The 20,418-nt window shown below is 32.7% G+C and overlaps 2 long non-coding RNA genes across 2 annotated transcripts in view; both read right to left on the bottom strand.

Annotated features, from left to right (window-relative positions):
* Positions 1-13,221: 13,221 nt before the first annotated feature.
* On the bottom strand, positions 13,222-15,220 carry LOC127857080 (uncharacterized). The gene is made up of 3 exons (XR_008038325.1): positions 15,126-15,220; positions 14,105-14,133; positions 13,222-13,974 (listed from the first exon to the last, which is right to left on the bottom strand). It is a non-coding gene; the product is annotated as an uncharacterized LOC127857080 (long non-coding RNA).
* A 4,524-nt stretch (positions 15,221-19,744) lies between these two features.
* Positions 19,745-20,418, bottom strand: part of LOC127857910 (uncharacterized) — a 2,821-nt gene continuing 2,147 nt past the window's right edge. The window contains exon 3 of the long non-coding RNA XR_008038674.1: positions 19,745-19,812. This is a non-coding gene — a long non-coding RNA (uncharacterized LOC127857910). The remainder of the gene's footprint in view (positions 19,813-20,418) is intronic.

Raw genomic sequence — 20,418 nt, forward strand, 5'->3', positions numbered from 1 at the left:
GTGTATATATAAATAACGAGTATAATACCATTAAATATTACCCGCCTATTCCGCCTCCGCGGAAAGTAATATTACTATATTTAAAAAAAATCAATAATTTCTTTAACGCATAACATTATATTACAATTTATCCCATTTTCACCGCGACATTGACGGTATAACACGTTGTGGAATATACTTGCTTGTATTCAACACTGTGGAATATACCTGTCGCGTGCACGGACTACTTTTTAACTGACGTCATGCGATATGCGCTAAAATTAGGTCGATATTGTTTGGTTCATTGATCGAATTTTAAGGTCACCCATTAGAAGAAAATGTGCATATTTTGCAGAAAAACATATATATGACATATTCACCAAAAGAAATGTTGAAATAAAATATGAAATTACACGATTTTTGTTTTGTTATTTTTTTATTTATAACAAAGTCGACAAAACTTAAGCTTCAAAATTATACGACCTTCAACCTTTACATCTAGTCATATGACATAATTTTTCGCCATCCGTATAATGAATCAGCTGATTGATGGCGTCATAAAATGACATACTTATTGCGTCATTTTCCCCATTTTTTTTGACGATTTATTATAAACGCGACTTATTTCACATGTTTTCTACATGTACTGTATGTCGACATATCTGAATTGTCAATTGATCACATTTTCCTTATTTCGTGTAATGTGCATTGTTTATAACCAAAGCATATACTTTTGACATTTAACTTAAATATTAAGAATGTACAACAAGCCATACACATATCGCACAGTTCATGAATAATCTGCTATGTTTGCTTTCCTATTTAATTCACGTTAGGCATAGAGTTGTGTAAAGTATAAGATGGTAAAAATAGCACCACACTGGAATTGGGAACGTCCCATTTTGTACACGGGTATTTTCTACTCATTAATCTGTTGTGTACTGGAATGTTTTCCATTCTTTGTGTATTTATATATTAAATTATTTTCTCGTACAATAAGGGCATTTACCATAGATAAATAAAACATTGAGCAAGTTTAAACATAATTATGTTTGTATGCAGAAATCTGCAAATGCAACCGAGTTTACCAACGGCTATTATTAGATAAACTGCTCCGGTTCATTTGAACAGCAGTAATGTAGAGTACATGACGTAGCGTGTGACGAAGAAGAAAGTTTATCGCGTTCATAAACTCATTTGAATAAAGTGATAGAATGGCATAAGGGTCTTTATTTAACTATGCTAAAATAATTATTAAAGACCCTAGATGCAAAATCGTCAATTATTGAGTTAAATGGATTATTAGATGGATTTTAAAGGATAATTAAAGGTAAGATACTAGTTCTTACGTGTTTTGATTTTTGTTTGTACTTTTGTCGTTCCCTGTTCTCGGGGAAATGATTTTAACATGGGCGCCATTGATGCATCGGATCACACACGGCATACCCATAACATAATATAAAAAACACGCTCTGCGCGTCCTTAAATTCGTCGTCCGAAGTCGGAAAACGTATTGCCCTGTATATTTTGTCAAAAAAGTGTCAGTCGCTGCAATTGTCTGTTTACTCGTCATAATTGTCAAGGTCTTCGATAGCTAAAGAAACTTCAGCGTACAGTTTATTTAGTATTGACAGACCTGTACAAAGTCGCGCCAGTCAAAAATCATAAAAAGCGACATTTAAAGTTATGGTAGCCAGAACTAGGTCGTCGATGGTGTACATGTATGTTGACATCGACAGCATTTTGTCAGGAGCAATCGCCGCCATATTGGATTTTAATCATTTTCTTTCGAAAATAAAATGAATTATAGTAAAGTAAAATCTTCTTTTCGCGGTCGTAATGTGTTAAAATTCGCATACTGCGTAAAATTGAATGTAGACATATGGTGATATTTTTACTTGTTTTACAGTTTCATTTGTGTGTGAATTTTTTAAAGACTATTTTGCGTACCAGAACAAATACATGTATATCACTACGCATGGTTACATTTGTTAGATTTTAAGCGCTTTTATGACTGAATTAAAATTATTGTTAAAGTTATTAGATCTATTTATGTTGAATGTCACGTTGAAAAAATCAAATGGGATAAATAGAATACTAGGATAAGCGTTGAATACAGAGAAGTTTATGTCGCCAAGGCTCGCGCTTCCGGCGTTTTAAGCCTCGCAACATAAACTTCTCTGTATTCAACGCTAACCTAGTATTCTCTATGTGTTTTCCTGTTTTAAGTTTGTTTTAGACCCATAGCCTTGCTTGTCAAACACAATAAAAGGTAGTGTATGCGATTAATGATGTGCATATAACACAAATATTGAGCGATTTTGACATGTAGTCTGTTGGCTTTATCAATAATGAAAAATATGTTTAAGTCCCTATTCAAAAAAGGACATTTTTGGATTCTGTTTTTAATTCAGAGTTGATAATACGTGAAAACATATGGTGAATGTATTAGATAAAAATCCGTTTATTGCTGCCTAGTTTGTTAGACATACTCAGTCTTCACGCTAAATATTTTAGCCAAATAGCCCTTCGGGCTAATACGATGGAATTTTGAATAGCCCGAAGACATGTTCAATAGCCCGAGGAGGTCAATTTAAATTTTATGACTTTTTTGGCCAGGAACACCAAAATAGTTATTAACAATCAGAAAATCTACTTCCATTAGTAAAAACAGATGCATGTGATTACAGTAATAAAGGATATAATGTTTCCTTTTGAAATGCATTTTATACAAAATGCACCAGATAATTATGCTGTTTATTGTAACTTTATTATTACACATGTTCTCATTCAATGATTCCATTAATCAGTTTGACCGGTGTTTTGTTTTATTTTAAAGCGAATTATTATCATGTTTAAAAAATATCCGAAAAACTTCAAAAATACATCAGCCTATTAAAATAACAGATTATTATCGTATTATTACTAGGACAATCGCCGGTGAATTTCTGAATTGTCGGCATGTGACTTCAGAACAAAAGGCCACTGGGTGTGTTAATTGCCCAATCTACAAGTGACAATGTCTGCTTCTTTAATTTACTCCCGATGTTTTGATAAGCATGTGTCAACCGTGAAAAGTATTGTATATTCGTAAACAGATTATAAGTAGCAAAATAGGTCACGTAGCAGAACGAGATTACAGAATAAACGAAAGTACTACAATTATTAATAATACATTAAAAAAAACTTATTCTAATGCGCAAAAATAATTGATTAAAACACATGGAAACCTACCTGTAATAAGTATCAATTTGTTTTAACCCAATGCGTACAATATCCCTTACAGACTCTTTAATTTTTATTGAAAAAATTACTTGTCCATTTTTCATGAATTATAAATACATTTTCGGAAAACGCTTCTCAAATTAAATACGCTTCTAGATTGGTCATTATTTTAAAACATTACGAAGTGCCCGATGCGCGAACATCCCGGAACGTGATCTACACATGTTCAGTTTGAATAACCTCATCTTGGTTGGGCGTCAATTGCATCATTACTTTAAATAGCAACATACCCGGATGCTTACACGACAGTTTAGAAAAATGGCGGCCGCATGCTTTAAAACGTCATTTTAGGCATTTAAATAGCAAATTTAAACGTGCTTCTTAAAAACGCGTATAAATCAGGTTATTGATATGACGCTCAAATATTTAATCGACCGATCGGGCTATTTTATTAGCATTTAGGATCGACCGACCGGCCCAAGAATCGACTCGGGCTTCGGGCTTATAGGCTAATTCGAAGACTGCATACTTTGACTAACCGATTAGTTCGCCACCTTTATCTGATAAAAATGATGTTGATGAGTTCGTTTTTGTTTTGCAATAATATTTTTTTGTATTATATTGCGATTTAAGCGTAAGAACAAATCGTTCAAATAATGTATTATTGGTAATTATGATGAACGTATCTAGCGGGTTGCTCTAGCGAGTCATTCCATGAAAAAACAATTGTTAATGATTTGAACAATAACTTTGTATTGGTGCCTGTAAGATGAACACAAGATTTATTCATTTCCAAGAACTAACGATACGTGTCTTGTACATCTCTTTGTTTAATTCACAACCACAACACATACAATTCAGTGTTATACATGTAGCTGGACCTTGTCGTTTATGAGCTAGAATGTTAGTTAAAGTAACAGCAAGTAATTTAAATAAAAGTACTATTTTAAGCAACATGCTTGTAAGACAATTTTAAAGTTAAGCCATATATAAACCTAGCTAGAACAGACACACAATTGCACACACAAAAATGTAATATTAAAATAACGTAAATACCCAAAACTAATTAATTGTTGAGGTTAATTGTTCGTGAAAGTTTTGGAAAACGGAGAAATGACACAGACCCTCACAAACACAGTCTACAGCTCATATCATATTCAACAAATGTTGATACTTTCGTCAACCTATGCTATGTTCCAGCAAAACACCACAGTTATTTAGTATGATATTTGCATTAAATCATGTAAATTTAACAATTTGTCATATAAATATCATTTAAGATATGATCGACTTTTGATGACAAAGATCCATATAATATGAGATATATTTTTACATATCGGTTTTTAAAGGAAAATTGTTCAATAAAAACGCACTGTGTGCAAATCCTAACTGAATTGGCACAAAATGTATACGTATAAATACGCAATATGTATGCAAGAACAAAATATGGAAGGTATCACAAGAACAGATCATATTCGTGTGAGGTATCAGTTTACCGTTTACACAACAACAAAACACGTATAATAAATACGCCGTTTTAAAACTGGTTTATCTCGGACAGAGTCTAATGGACAAAAAGATTTTTTTTCGGAACAGATAATTAAGTTTACATAAAAAAGACTTATGAATAATTGATAAAACACAGTGATGTAATTTGAAAAACAGTACAAAGGTAAGGTAAATAATTACTTATTGGATTAAGAACATCACGAAATGTTTCCTATTACGAAGGATAACGCAATAAAGAGCAGGTTCTTATAACCAGTGTGATCTGTGTTAGTTATAGGTATGACATAGAGATACTTAACTAATTTTGACATATTTTACAAATAACAGTTATGATACATATATTGTACTCTAACATTAATTTAAATTATATAAAATACTACATTGATCGCCCATGTATATCAAACATTTCAAATAGAAAGGTTTTAGAGGCCTAGTTTAATGAATGTCTCATCCGTCCATTAGGTATTCCACTCAGTGAGTTCATCCAACATATGATATATTAATCTATTATATTTCTTCTCACAATTAACTTAAACAAAGAGAAAACTACATTTGTTTTGCCGATAACAATTAAGGAAGGTAGGGCAGTTCAATTTTCGTTTTCGTAAATTGTTGTCCCCAATTTAAACAAAATATCCATTGACATGCAGACATGTTACTAATTTATATTTAAATTCTGTTTTAATTATTTATTTATTTGAACTAAAATTTCATGTAGCAGATATCAATGAATGTGACACACATTATTGCAAACGTTATAGTTATTTTAGTGCATATGCTCGAAGTAAGCAAACATGATTAAAAACTCTACACGGAATACACAAAAAGTATATACAAATGTGTACATCTTATCAATTCTTAACCGCAATGTTATATGTGAATCTGTGTATTAATCAATGGGTCTGCAGCATTGTGACCACAACAGTGCTCCAGTATATAAGAATAAAAAAATGGCTTTTGGTTGGAGTCAAATTAAGAAGACCTAAGTAGTAAATTTGCTAAATTTTACTCTATGTATGGTGATTTAATTTCAAAATATAATGTTTCTTTAAAATGGCATTTAAATAAAGGAATATCCCATCCATCATTTTACGGAGATGTTTTGAAGCGTGTCCGCAAATTAAAATATGTTAAACCAAATGTTCATATTAAACTTTTCAATTTAATTAACTTGTTTTTATCGAAAGGATACGATGCTTATGTACTTAAAAACACGTGTTTGATGGTTTTCGATTCACTATATCTTTCTTCTCTTAAAATTTGGAATCATTAGTGATATTATAGGCATTTTTCACTGTTGAACAAAATTGTGTCTTTGTGTCGTATGAACAAATCTGCATGAAAACTACATTTGGACTCAAATCGGTCATCAAATCATTTCTGTCGTCAGTTGTCAAAAGTCCTATATACTTTTTGATTCCAATAATGTCGTTTTAATGGAATTACTATTTTTATATATTTGATTCTTAATATTTAATCAACTTAACTTGTTTTTTAGAAGTACAATTTTGCAGTAGCCCCCCATTAATAGTTTTATTATAACTTTACAGTACTGCCCCTGGATTTTTTTCACGTCATTGTGTCTTCGCCTGTCAATTCTCTTTCTCTGTTCCTGGGTACATGGATTTTTTGACGTCATACGATCAACTTTCCAGTTGTAAGCTACATGCAAAGGTCATTGGGTTTATAACGTTCAATTTTATTTATATTTTCTCTCTGATAGGCGTTTCTTTTTTATTTAATTATTATTAATTTAATTTTTAGCAGTCACATAAACAACCAAGCAATGTAATATGGAATTTTTACACCCATTATTGCTGCTTCTTCCTGTATTTGCGCGATGATTATCTGAAATATTAACTTAATGACGCTATATTCTTAAATCTTTTTCTATAAAGAAGGAATGTAGTTGACACTTGTTTGTAGTTTCATTTTATCGTTCGTCAAAAAGTTGCAACTCTGTTGCTCTGGTATCTTCAATACCATTGAGTAATTAAATTGTAATTAAATTGAATGCGTTTAATTCCCTTTTATTATTGTTTGATTTGAGTTACAATGCTATGACGTTAAATTTTATTTACACTTAAATGTATTGTGAATATTGTTGGGCCAAGTGTGAGGTTGAGCGCTCCAAGGCGGTGACCCCAGCTTTATTCATATTTTGTGTTTATGTTGGTTTGTATTGTGCTGTATTGTGTTGTTTTGTACTGTTTGGGCAATCGGTCACTTGCCTTAAATAAAGGACCAACTAATTGTTTTTAATGAGAATTCAATACTGCTCCAGCAGCTGGAGTTTCACTTCTTTATATTGAACTAGGCTTTAAACGTTGAATAAGAGGATCAAGTTATAAATACGATTAAGCATTATAATAAATAATATTATTCATGATGTTTATGCATAGACATTAATTACGGAGTTTTGGTTGTTCTGGATTGTCACTTAATGTAAAAGTGTACAGCCTAACACATATGATATTCCATGTTCTTGACAAATAGTCGAATCGAGTCCATACTATTTATTTGTAGACAGTAGTATTTCCCCAAAATTCCAGAATTGAGTTGCACACATTATTCCAGCTGGTCATCAGTTCGTTTTCTCCATCATCATTCAGGCGCCATACAATCCGCACATATGTGTAAAACAGGTCCTAAATTGCCTGTGGAGCATTTGCAATATCAACATCACCCTTCAGCATCAGAACAATCGGCTTCCCTACGCAAAAGGCTACATCAATCTCTTTCAGGCAATACTCACTGGTACAAACATTGTCTGAAAGTACCACCACAACGGCTGCAGATAGCTTTGTTCACCCTATTGTCTCGTTCAAATACATTGACCAATTTTAAAATCGTTCAAGTTTAATAACACTTGTATATAACACAACGGCAGCGCTGAAAAACGATTGTTGTTATTGCATTCTCGCGTGCAAGTTGAGAGAAGCTCAATACTATTACTCAATAATACTATTTTTGCCTTAAATACTTCATCTCCTACACAACGCACTTTATGAACCACTACAGCACAACTCTGGTTAAAAGATGCAATGTACAAAAGCCTTCTGAAAACTAATGTTCAATGAAAAATCAAAATAATTTTGTTTTATTGTTTCGATAAAATTTTAGTTTAAACCTATTTATTTTAGCTCGATAGCATCAAAAGACTTTGGCCTAATGAAACGCGTTCGTTGCCATGGTAGAACTAATACTATGTGTCTTTGGGGAAAAGAATGCCCCAACAGAACGGATCGAACCCGTGACATCCCGGTCGCTAGGAGAACACAATATTCATAAACCAGTGCGACCTAAACATCGTAAACGTCTTTATTGATCTGTTAAATTTAATATATGCTTCTTTTCATTTTAAAACTTTATGTACACTACTTGTCATTCGTGTTTAACACTAAATACCGGTCACTATTTAAACTAAATACTAGTAATACTAAGTTACATGTCATAAAAATGCTTGTCGACCACCGTGACCAAGGTAGAATACTTCGAGGCATAACATTCTAAAAAATCGTTCAACCACCTTTAAATGATGCATACTTTGACAATTGAGAAAACATTGACTAAACATCTGTTTATTAACATTTGCTTTTGTATTTAAAAGTGTAGTCATATTCACAAATTCCAAGCTGTTCATGAACAGATGTACGTTAAGTCGTTAAAAGCTGCAGAAGTGATTTTGAAAATCGTCTTAGAAGTATTTATTGTAGATTTTGAATTTTAAATATTTTTTTCAAAATCTACAAATTTAATTCATGTAACTTTAAGGTAAGTTTTCGAAATTAACATATATTATTTTGTTAATTTTTATCTATTATTTTTAAAGTGTTGAATTGTCCTTTTTCGCCACTTCCAACGAATGAATAATTGTACGGTGGTTGAATGTTCTATTTATCTCCTCCACAAGCTTAAGTGAATTAATTGAGGACAACCTTCGGGTATCGAGTAGAAAATGAGTGTAATGAGATATGTATGCACTCTTTTCATTAAAAGCAGTTATTTTAGCTGTGTCAAAATTTAAAGCAGTGATTTTTCGATAAAATGCTCAACACTCTCCAATCGAGTCCCAACGTTTAAACATTTGTCACGAAGGAAGTATTCTATTTTGTTTTTATTTCATGCAATATATGATAATGTATGTTTAATGTTTTCGAAGTTGTTTAACCAAAATGAATTTCAATCATTCACGAACCACAAATGAAAAAAACAAACATAACAAAAACTAAATAGATCTGAAACATATGTTGCTGTATATCTGCTTTTCATATAATGTAATTATAATGTAAAATACCAATTCATGAATATTATGAAATGGGTTTAAATATAATATTAAATAGCTTTACAACACAAACATAATTCTTTACCGCTATTTGAACCCAAATAGTTCGTTCAAAAGCTAAAATGCTTCCTGTTTAAACCTAACTACATTGCAAAGGATGACTCGTTGTACAGGTGTTTTACATCATAAACTGCATAACATCGCTTATCAGTCACCATGGCCACTGGGGTATAAATTTAGGATTCGTTAAATAACACCCACCGTGAACTTGTGCATACGTTGACAATTGAGAACAAACGGATTGTGTTCGATTCAAAGATAGGCTGACGACCCCCAAAACATTAATGTTTGATTGACATTTCTATAGGGATTTCTCAATGCAAACATCATTTTAGTATGGGTATATACATCCGGATTTATTCGGTTCTAATGTCATGGTATACTCGTAGTGTGAAGGGGTGGGTATATGTAAAGTGTACATATGGAAGTCAAGTGTAATATTGAAAGCTCTACAACAGTCCGACTGTAGACCTTAAATTTATTGGGGCAATACATAAACACAAATTGTAATATATTTATATTTTAAACGAAGCCAATTGCTGGCTATATCGATTATTACAATCAAATCACTTAACCAGCTTGGTTGTGCAGTGGTGACTTATTAAGTACGAGCGACGAACAAAGCATATTTATTCTCATAAATATACAAGTTTGAAGAAAAACAGCAATTTTGTTAATACACTTTTACTCTTTGTTCACAAATAATTGGCTTATATTGACTCTAAATGCCTTCATAAAAAAGTGCAACGTTTTATTCGCGACGACGAAACAACCGACGATAACCACGATTAAGTAAAAAATAAAGGTAGTGAAGAAAACGTAACGTTAAACGACACGACACGAAATACCGCTGACGGTACATTATACATAGAAATAATACTAATACAAAAGAAAACGTCCGAGATAAAAATTTATGGATGAAAAGAAAAAAACAAAAAAGACCTAATACAGTATAATACACAAATATTTACAAACAAATAAAAAAAAATAATACACTTATATACATGCTGGATTTGATGTTTAATTATTGTTTCGCTCCGCCAACCTCTTGCTACTTCATATGTGGAAGTGTCCTGATTAAAAATGGAACAAAGGTGGATATGTGTCAGGTTTGTTGAATTTCTTAAATAAATGAGGCTTGATAAGTTCAACAGTAGTGTTGAGAATACTAGTTTTATACAAACAGTTAAAACAATATTCTTTCATATTTAAAATAATTATTCAATACTATCGACAAACAATTGCATTCAAATATCGCTTGATATGAACCTCATATAAGTATACATTTAAAGTCCTTCCTTTAAATCCACATTACATTAAAATCCGCTGATACAATGTACATGGAAATGTGCAAAATAGAATACATCGTCAAAACTCTTTGAATATATTTCGTTGTCACTACATTATTTACCTTAGAAGATTTCTTTGTCAGAATATAGTTGTACGCGACAAATCCTAACACGGCCAATATTTACCGCGCGGTTAAATTGGTTTAATTTCCGTGTTGCCTTATGAAATGAAACATTTATGCATTGATGAAAAAATACAATTTACAAAATAGTGTTATGTTTTATATTCCATTTCATTTTATGTCAAACATAAATTATTTATCATCAAACCATTTATAATAAAAACAAACACATTTGTTTAGGTGTCATGACAAGCAGGGTAATTTATTTCTTGAAAACACACGCACAAACACTGGTTCCAAAAAAAAACATTGCCATAAAGTATGAATGGCAAATAAGTGTCATTATACATAGAACTGTGAAAAATGGAGTATAACAAGTATACTCGTTAATGTCCGGAACCAATGCCTCTTTCTATCTCAAGTCATCCTTCTACTCTCTTAACACTCACTGAAACACATAAAGCATAATATTAGCCTTTAAACAAAACATAGAATTAACAAATAAAACGATTTAAAGCACGTCAACGCTCTACCCTGCTTGCCTGTCGAATGAACAAACCTACAAATCTATGCACGAGGAAATCTTGATTTCCGCATCATTGAACATGCGCACCTTCAAAACCTGTATAACAACTTTATTCAATCATACACCGATAATAAATACATATATATACAGGTTTGAAAGTCAAATACATATGACAAGATAAATAAAAATACAACTGCGCATTTAAAAGATGGATAAACACTTCAATATGCAAGAATAAAAAATGAATTTTCAAATAATAGTTTGAAACATATCTTTATCAAACATACCAAGCCAAAAATAAAAACAGACGTGATTAATAAATATTGGATTTTCACAGTGGTCTCGCAGCATGATGTCATCAAGCTTCGTACCAGCTACATCAATGCACGAACGCATATATGAGTAAAATGGGCAAATATTTATAAAACCTATTATGAAACAAAACAACTGTTACACAATTAGGTATTGGCTAAATCAATACAGAATTTAATTTATGTTAATAAAAACATAACTTATGTATTGGCATTTAACGCAGATTTCACACCATGTGTTATTTGGATAATCGTATTCGGCATGTTTTCTATACAACAGAAACATTCTAACACTAACTTGCTCTTTTGAATACCTCCTACAATCAAACTCGATGTTATTAATTTGGTGATTGTTTTGCACGATATATGTCGGCTAAATTGCTGTAGAGAAAATATGATGTCCCTGACATCCTTACTTTATCATTCACGATACGAACAAACAACACTTTCAAGAAAAGTAATGTATACAAATAAAGATCAATGACAATTTAAACAAAAACAATAAACAACACTAAGACATGTTCTATGGACGTACTAGTCCGACTGAAGTATCAGCTCCCAATTGTTTCAATATGTCACTATCGCATTTCTAAGAGTAATACACTGATCCGACCACAGCTTAACACTTTTATTCGTTCATTGAATTGTTAAAACGATATTCAATCTGTGATGAGCGCTGTAAATGAGCACGTTTGTTTTTGCATAAACTGCCCACATAAAGTCTAATAGTTTCAAATTAGGGTCAAACAAGTTTAAGGGTAGAAGAAACACAACTATCAACACTAAAAAACAACAACTGTACCTTACAACTCTTCAGTTATTTTTTACAATATAGTTTTAAACATACGCACATGTACTTTGAGGAAAACGTTTCATTATTATACACACACATTTTGTAAATCAGTATATTTACAAGCCTGCATAATTATGTCTCAAACGTTTAATTGTGTTCTTCTTTTGAATTCCAGGTACGCAATATTGATCAGTGTCCTGCTCAGACTGAAACCGATTTGACATTGAAATACCAAATGCCGACTATTCGATTCTAATATGTTTCTTTTATACCTAATGATAAAAAAATGACATTTCTGCAGTGAAATAACAGCAGTGAAAATAAACAAATTGTTATTTTCACCGGGAAAAAAATCGCTGGAATAATGACGTCATTTTGTCGACAAAATGACGTCATTTCAAATGAGGCACGCCACGGGAGAGTGGAAACTTTTCAGCGATTTGGAAACAGCTGGTTATTATTTTCTTGAAAATGGGGCATAAAAGAAATTGAAAATTTGTTTGAGTCAGTGTAAGTTCGTTTGTTATTTCACTCGTGATAAAAAAATACAAACAATTTTACACTGATATGAACAAATATCCTCTATATCATGTGTGCAATTGTTCCGTAAATTAAATCATTGTGCTCTGTTTTAACACATCTTCTACCCTTGTTAAGTCACTAAACAAAGCTATAGATTAATATCAAATTAATCACATATTTTTAATCAAAAAACAACTGCATGTGAAGGTCATGGATCCTAAGGGCCTCTTCGAAACACATATTGAGTAGATTCAACTGCAGGTATACAGCTATTGGGTATGCTGCTGCCGCTGAAACTACTGAGCCTATAACTGGCAATACAAGTTTACTCACATTTGTTAGAGCGTACGTGACCGCAGCTACTGCACAAAAACTAGTAAATGAACCGATAGACTTCGAGATGACGGAAGAATGTATATTATACTTTGTAATCAACGCTTCTATTGGTACTTTAATTTGTTGGGCAATTTTTAACAGAGATTCCTCGTCGGTCCCCAATTCATTTTTATAGTGTTTTAGCTCATCGAAAATGATGGCAAAATCGGTTAAAATTCCAACTCCGGGTATTGGAACTAATGCTCCTAGAGATGACATGATGGCGACTTTAAATATTCTTTGTTTTAATAACTTCTTTTTTTCTTCGAGTACCCATTTTGTCGAAGATGTCATTGACATCATCAACGCTTCTTTTTGTAGACCAGCTGCATCATTAATTAATCGTGATTTTAGACTGTTGAATTCATATTCATGAACATGGTGGTTGCTGATGAGAAACACCGAAGGAATGCTCACCCCGATGGCTTCAAGATTTCTGTAACAATCTTCTCTTACTTTCTCTATTGTTTCATTCGGTTCACTGCCGTGGTCCCTTTTCTGATTTGTAACATCTTGATCAATCTTGGCTCTCACAAAATACAATTGCTTGTTCGTTTTTCTTATTTCTTCAAGAAGCCATTTCTGATTTTCCTTAAATTTGCCGTCATAAATTAAAATGAAGAAATCGTAAGTATTGATTTGTATTGATTTCAAATACTCACTCCGAGGGAAGTCTAGTGATGCCAGACCTGGTACATCATAGTAAATGATATTAGGATATCTTGGATGCGGATACTTGGCTATTGTTATGGTTGTCCTGCCTACTCCAACACAAGCAGCACCATTGTCGGAAGCTTTTAAACCTCTAATGGAATTAATAAAGGAAGATTTCCCCGCGCCTGTTTCGCCAATTACACATATACTGATCGGAATAGTTTTCAATTTATTAAGGTCATCGTTTATTGCTCCTGCAATTCCTGATATTCCATGTTCCCGTACCATTTCAGTTAAGTATGCCTTTATAGATTCTCTGGGTGGCTATTAAATAAACATGTTAAAGAACATAATTAAACAGTAGTGCAATGAAAATATTCCGAATAAAAAAGAAATTCATTATAGAACAAAAACGCGATTTCGTATATTTCCCTAGCCATAATAATTATCTTACCAAATCGTCCGCGTTTGGCCCGTCATTTCCTGCAGCATAAGGTGGGTATATATATATATATAATAAGCTACTAATTGGACACGTCGTTAAGTTAGCGGTGTCTTTGTAATTTTGATAATTGCTCCAAATTGCAAAGCTTCACTGTTAGAATAAGGTCAACGATTATTTGCATTTGAACTTCCTTAAACAAAGTAATTCATGTTGTAGCAACATGAGAAGATATTAAAGTGTCTTATCATGTTTACGAAATTCATCTTGTGTTTGTAGATTTATCGTAAATAAGTACTGAATGTATCATACCTCTGCTTTAACAAGAAGACAAGTGTCATTTACAGGTATACCTATTTGCACTTATTACCAATTAACCAGCGTACACAAAGAGGGAGGTTCAAGTACCGCCTTGAAATTATTGTAAATTTTCACAAACGGCACAAATATAAACGAACGAACAAACAGGGTTTTAAATACGTGCGTAATTCAATTACTGTTTTTCAGTTGATGAGTGTTACAACGCAAAGCAATATATACGTAGTTTCAAGCAATTCGAACCTGGTCAATAACGAGTTATGTGCATGATCAGTTCGGATCCAGACGATTTTAATTACAATGTGGTTGCTCTATTTGAGGAAAGGTATTTGTAAATCGCGTAAGCTACTAAAAGGATATACTCAATAAATGCTTAACATCACATGGAGTAAGATTTTAAAATTTTAATTTGCACTACCGGTATATATTGCGCAACCCTCTAACTCCAATGTGCTATTATAGTCCGCCACCGTATAACTAAATATACAATCCTTAATACTCTACTTAATAGGTAAATTGACAACTTGTTTAATAATGATTTAAAACGATGTGTAACGCTTAAATTGTTGTTAATAAAGTAATGTTAATTAAATACGTAAAATATTCAAGGACTTTAAAAATGTCAATCTGATATTCGTCTTTGGCGCACATCACCCTATTGTCAAAATTACATAAAAAAATAATGAACGTCTTATCCTGAAATGTGAAATTGTACCTTCTAGATGATCGTCGCTTCTACGTCTTCCCAGAACTTCACCGTTGGTAGTAAAGTCATGACCAGTTAATGCTGAGAGATCCTCAGACTCTATAACAAAATCAGTAACTTTGTGCACATTGTACAAAATAAAAGTAATACATCTTAAAAGTGTTATGATACACACTCAAGTGTATAAATCAAGTGCAGATTCTGATCTCGACATTCTGTAGAATATTGCTGAATAAGCCATTTTAGCACTCTGCTGTTACGAAATTTGCGTGGTCTATACATTGAAATGAATAAAAGTTGTGTTATTGTTTAAGCATATAAAAATAGAATTGTAAGGAAATAAAATCACAAACATGATCAGTGCAATCATCATGTATATATATATATGTTGGTAGTTGTAGATGCATCCTTAAGTTCAGGCTTGATAAGAATGCCTACTTGTACCTATTGGTAGCCAACTAATGACCAATTTACTCTGAACTACCCGTTTGGCCTGATTCTATAAAAACAAAACACTAGTATTTTACACACCTTTATAAATCAAAGCAATGCAGGGTGATATTGTTTAAAAGCAAGTCCTTTAATAATTTGTAGAAATTGATCCGGAAGTCATTAAGAAAAGTATTTATATATCATAAATTTAACACACACAAACTTTGCCAGTCCTATGGTTGCTTCGCAACAGATGGTGGGACTGGTACACATGAAGCCAGGAATTGTTAGCAAGAATACGATAAGCAAATGCAGTCAAATAAACTTTGGTAGTTTATGTATTTGATGCCAAAATTGATTTTTATTTCTTATAAAAATCTATATAGTTATGCTTACTTCAATGACTATTAATTACACTTGTTGTTTTAGTAATGTCCTTATACTTTCAAAATTGGTTGTGAAATATATAGAAAACAGATAAAGACGACTTAAAACTTGTAAGATTATCATTTATAGATCAGAAATAAAGGCACAAGCAAACGTCAAGTATGCAATTAAGATAGGGGATTAATCTGTTACTAAAGCAAGAAAAGTGGTGTTTCTTTGGCAATACACGACCCATAAAAAGAGCGTATGTAATATTAAGTTTCTGCTAAATAAATCATATTATTTCTGGATATTCCCTCGACACAAATTGAGCAATTATTTTTTTAATTGATTTTAATCATTTTTTGCAGAACTGGCCTAACATGCAAATGTTCCAATCATGAACAACAAAGTCCTAATCTCATTTTAGAAATTACGTCCACTAAAATTATATAAGGCCGATAGTATTGTATAAATATTATGATACGGTAAAGTGATGTGTATTTATCTTCACTTTAGTATGGCATCTTTAAAGTTCACAATTCTTTCCGTACTAATTTATATTTGTGCCAAAAGTGCGATATTAAGAACACTTATTTATGGTTTCAAGATTGAGTTATTTGCATGGGTTTCAATAAAAGACTTTCAATATTCTTTATCATGTATCATGACTTCTTAAAAGACTACTCCTTTGTTTGCGGCAAGATAGGCGAAAAAGTTATTTCAGTGTCGACAGGTCATGATTTTATTACGAAAGACGAAGTGCGTGCTATAAATAATATCGAGGAACATCCAAAAAGTACCTATAAGCATTCGTAGACTTAATTGTATGATTTTTTACACGTGCAAAAAGCGAATGCCGAAAGGAATATTATTATACTTTCAGGTTGAAATGACACGTGGTGGAATATTTTAAAGTTTGAATGATCTACTACATTTCGTTAAATTTATTCTCACAAAGTGATAGTTGCAATTCATATCACTTCATCTGATTCATACAAGCAATTGCTTGAAAGGTGATGTATGGACAATGTGTATAGACAATGTTATTCGTCATACACAAGATGTTTCCCTACTGAGACACTGTTTTAAAAATGACATATGCAAAACACTTTACATGAGTTTGTAGAAAACACATGTTCACAAAATTGATAGTATATATTATAATTGAATAAACGGATCATTACGTTAAAAAAATCAGGTTCAACCATTTTTAAATATAGTAACAGAATGAAACGTAATGTTTAATGATTAACCAGAGAAAGATAAATTTGCATTTTAATATGATAATGTATAACGCAATGTTAGCACACTAAATGGCATCATGTTATTATCATATCTATTTGTTTATGTGGAAAATTAAGGTGTAAAACAAGACTTCACAGAATATTAGAACACTATTTATCTGCATTGCTTTGAAAAAGGTGTGTAACAAATATACGGGTTATGCATCAAGGAAATCGCCTTAGGTTAAGAACACAGTTTAAACAAACCAATTAAATTGTCAAGCAGGCATAAATCAGACATTCCCGAGCGTTAATTGCAATCCATGAAATGCTTTCCTTTTTTCATTCGCTATACAGCCGTTAACTTAAATGCGTCATTTCTAGAAACATCGTTAGCAATCCTCCAATCCGCGAACAACAATCATAAAACATGTTTTTGTAGGTTTGTAAAGTTTGAGCTCAACTGTAATTCTTATTGGCATCTCGCCAGAAAGAAGATTTGCGATGATTTAGTATCAGTTGCTTTTCATACCTTGTTGATTTCAAATAGCTCGTCAACCTACATAAGAACGTACTATACGTACTCGCTTTTACGATGAGAGTATGTGTTCGTTTGAGAGTGTTTGTAATATTATAGTACGTCCGTCGCCAGAGTTTGTGTTGGTTGAACATTGAGTGATAGTCCATTGGTAGTGGTTTCGTCTTGAAATTGGATAAACACATATATAAATCCTACCAGTAAATTAACCGACGTCATTCGTACAAAGATTAGAATACATTCGATCCAGCTATGTGCGATATGCCTCATTGATAAAAACAAACAAGTTTGAAAGGCGTGCCTTAACTTAGTTTTCCCGGTATATTATTTATAGTAAGCAGGCACAAATTATGGCATGCATTCGCACCTCACTTAGTTATACATGAAATCAATGGTATATTGCAATCGGGCAGATTGTAACGTAGCTGTTAAAATACACAAAACATAAACGTCCATTTCAGTTTTCGGGACAATAGTAAAATATATGACCACTATCTTCGGTGGTCTGGGCGTCTACTATCCTATTACAGGAAACGAATATATTAATATCCTTCGAACACTCGATAGTGACGAGTGCACAATCTGACGGGTCGTGAACGTCACTTGCCCAAAGGCGGACATAATGCAAATACAAACGGGGTTACCGATGCTAATAATGACATATGTAAATAAAGAAAAACTAATCAAGTAGCTTCTACATTGGTAAACGTTTAAGCAAATTGTTTGATGATGAGGCAAAACATGTGGCGTCTCAAGCGTTCCCAATATGTCACTGTAGCCATAGATATAAAACTGTCTCGACACAGAAAAGGCATTTGGTAAACGGACCAAAAGCATTTTCGAACTCAATTGAAATATCATAAGATCAAATGTTCTCATCTAATTTCGTCTTGTTTGGGCGCGAATGTTACCTCTCGAGTACGCAAAAGCTTTCACTATCGCCTGAAAGGGTAAACTTCCCTCGCTGCGACGGCTTTGTTTTCTAACAGAGAAGAACCATTTGCCATCTCGGCCGTTATAAAATTAGAAATAATGTTTTAGAAAGTGTCATGACGATTGGACAAACAAAATGAATTCTAAACTGTTCACAAGATTTCTCTATAACCTAAAAGGTAAATGTCTCCGTACACTTGCGGTCATACTTTTCAACGAGCTGAACCATTTTAGAATTTAGTTGAGATATGGATAGCACAAATGATCGAAGAAAATGATATGCTCATTCGGCTAATTGTTAACGTCTGGATTGTTCACACACATTTCCTTGAATTTCACCCCACGTGAACCTGTTACGTCGGACTCTTAAACCAATAATACTAAAAAATGTAAGTTTAATTGAGAGCGGCGTGTACCGTGTATGCACCGTTGATGGATCGGCAGACCAATTGGTTGCGACATTTAACTTTACAGATGCAACATATATCGTCAGTATGTTTTGCTATACGTATCGTTGGTTGCATTACATTGATCCTCAACATGGCGACATTTAACGTATTTTGCGACATTTCACGTTGTTGAAATGGCGTTTCGGAGACTGCTCTAGGAGGATGTAATACGAGTTTCGTCAACATAATTTTATAGGTTAAACGAAACACACACCAGCATAAACCTTTGCTATACCAGGATATAGATATGATCAGATCTACTGGTTCAAAAATAACTGTCAAATTTAAATTCATAATTTAAAAACAAGACAACGCAATTAGCAGAAATGTGTCACGCGATTCATTTGCATTAAATAACCACATAGCGGGTGCTAATCCGCTTTTCTCTCATTGTTTATTTTCTGAAGTTGCTTAAATCATCAATATTATGTTCTCATGTTCAACCGTGAATAACCTGTGGTACGATAATCGATGTCAAAATATTCTAAGTCGACCGTTTTGATGTTGACATTATTTGGAAAAAAATAATTGTGTACGACGACTAAGTTTTTCACGACCACAGGCTCTTACAAAGGGATATATGCGTGGCAGCAAATGTTTTTGTCCCTCTTCTTGTGATAATGGGAATTTTATAAAAGTGTTTACACGAAGAAGCAACACCAAGTTTATTCACATACCTCTATTGATGTCACTTGTATTCGTGGCCTGGTCGGCTCTTGTATACAATGTTATTTCCGTGTATTTACCTGGCACTTAAAAGACATAAAAACAAATGCATATCCTGTTAATACTTTGACGTTACATTACTTATGCAGATTAACAAGACATCTTACAAAGTCTTATTGCATTCACATTTTTTTGGATATGGGTGATACTTTCGATAACAAGACCAACCTAACACGCTAAAATAAAACACTAATCACATGTTATTCGTGTAAACATCCTGTGTTGACAGTGATGGTGGCTTTGCTTTTGTTTGTTGTATGCGCAATTCGTGTTTTTAATGGAAAACGTGGAAAGTTCGTGAATTAAATGGAAAACGTAAAGTAGGCACACGTACTTTTAAGTGAAACTTCCCAGTCTAATGTAGTTGTAGTTAACATTGTAGGTTTTGGTCGAGTTAATTTCCGTAACCGATTTCTGCTATTTTAGTTACAGTGATATTGACATAAAATACACACGCCCAATATAGAATGGGTTTATATAGCTAAAATTGTAAAGTTATTGAACATTTTATTAAATTACTTGAAATATAATTGTGTAATACGCTACATTAAATGCATAACCCAACACATACAGCGACAAACCATCGACTTGGGTTTTGCGTGTGACACACCGATACCCAATGCTCTTAAACA

Source organism: Dreissena polymorpha, chromosome 14 (assembly GCF_020536995.1).
Source record: "Dreissena polymorpha isolate Duluth1 chromosome 14, UMN_Dpol_1.0, whole genome shotgun sequence".
In the NCBI taxonomy this organism is placed as follows: Eukaryota; Metazoa; Mollusca; class Bivalvia; order Myida; family Dreissenidae; genus Dreissena; species Dreissena polymorpha.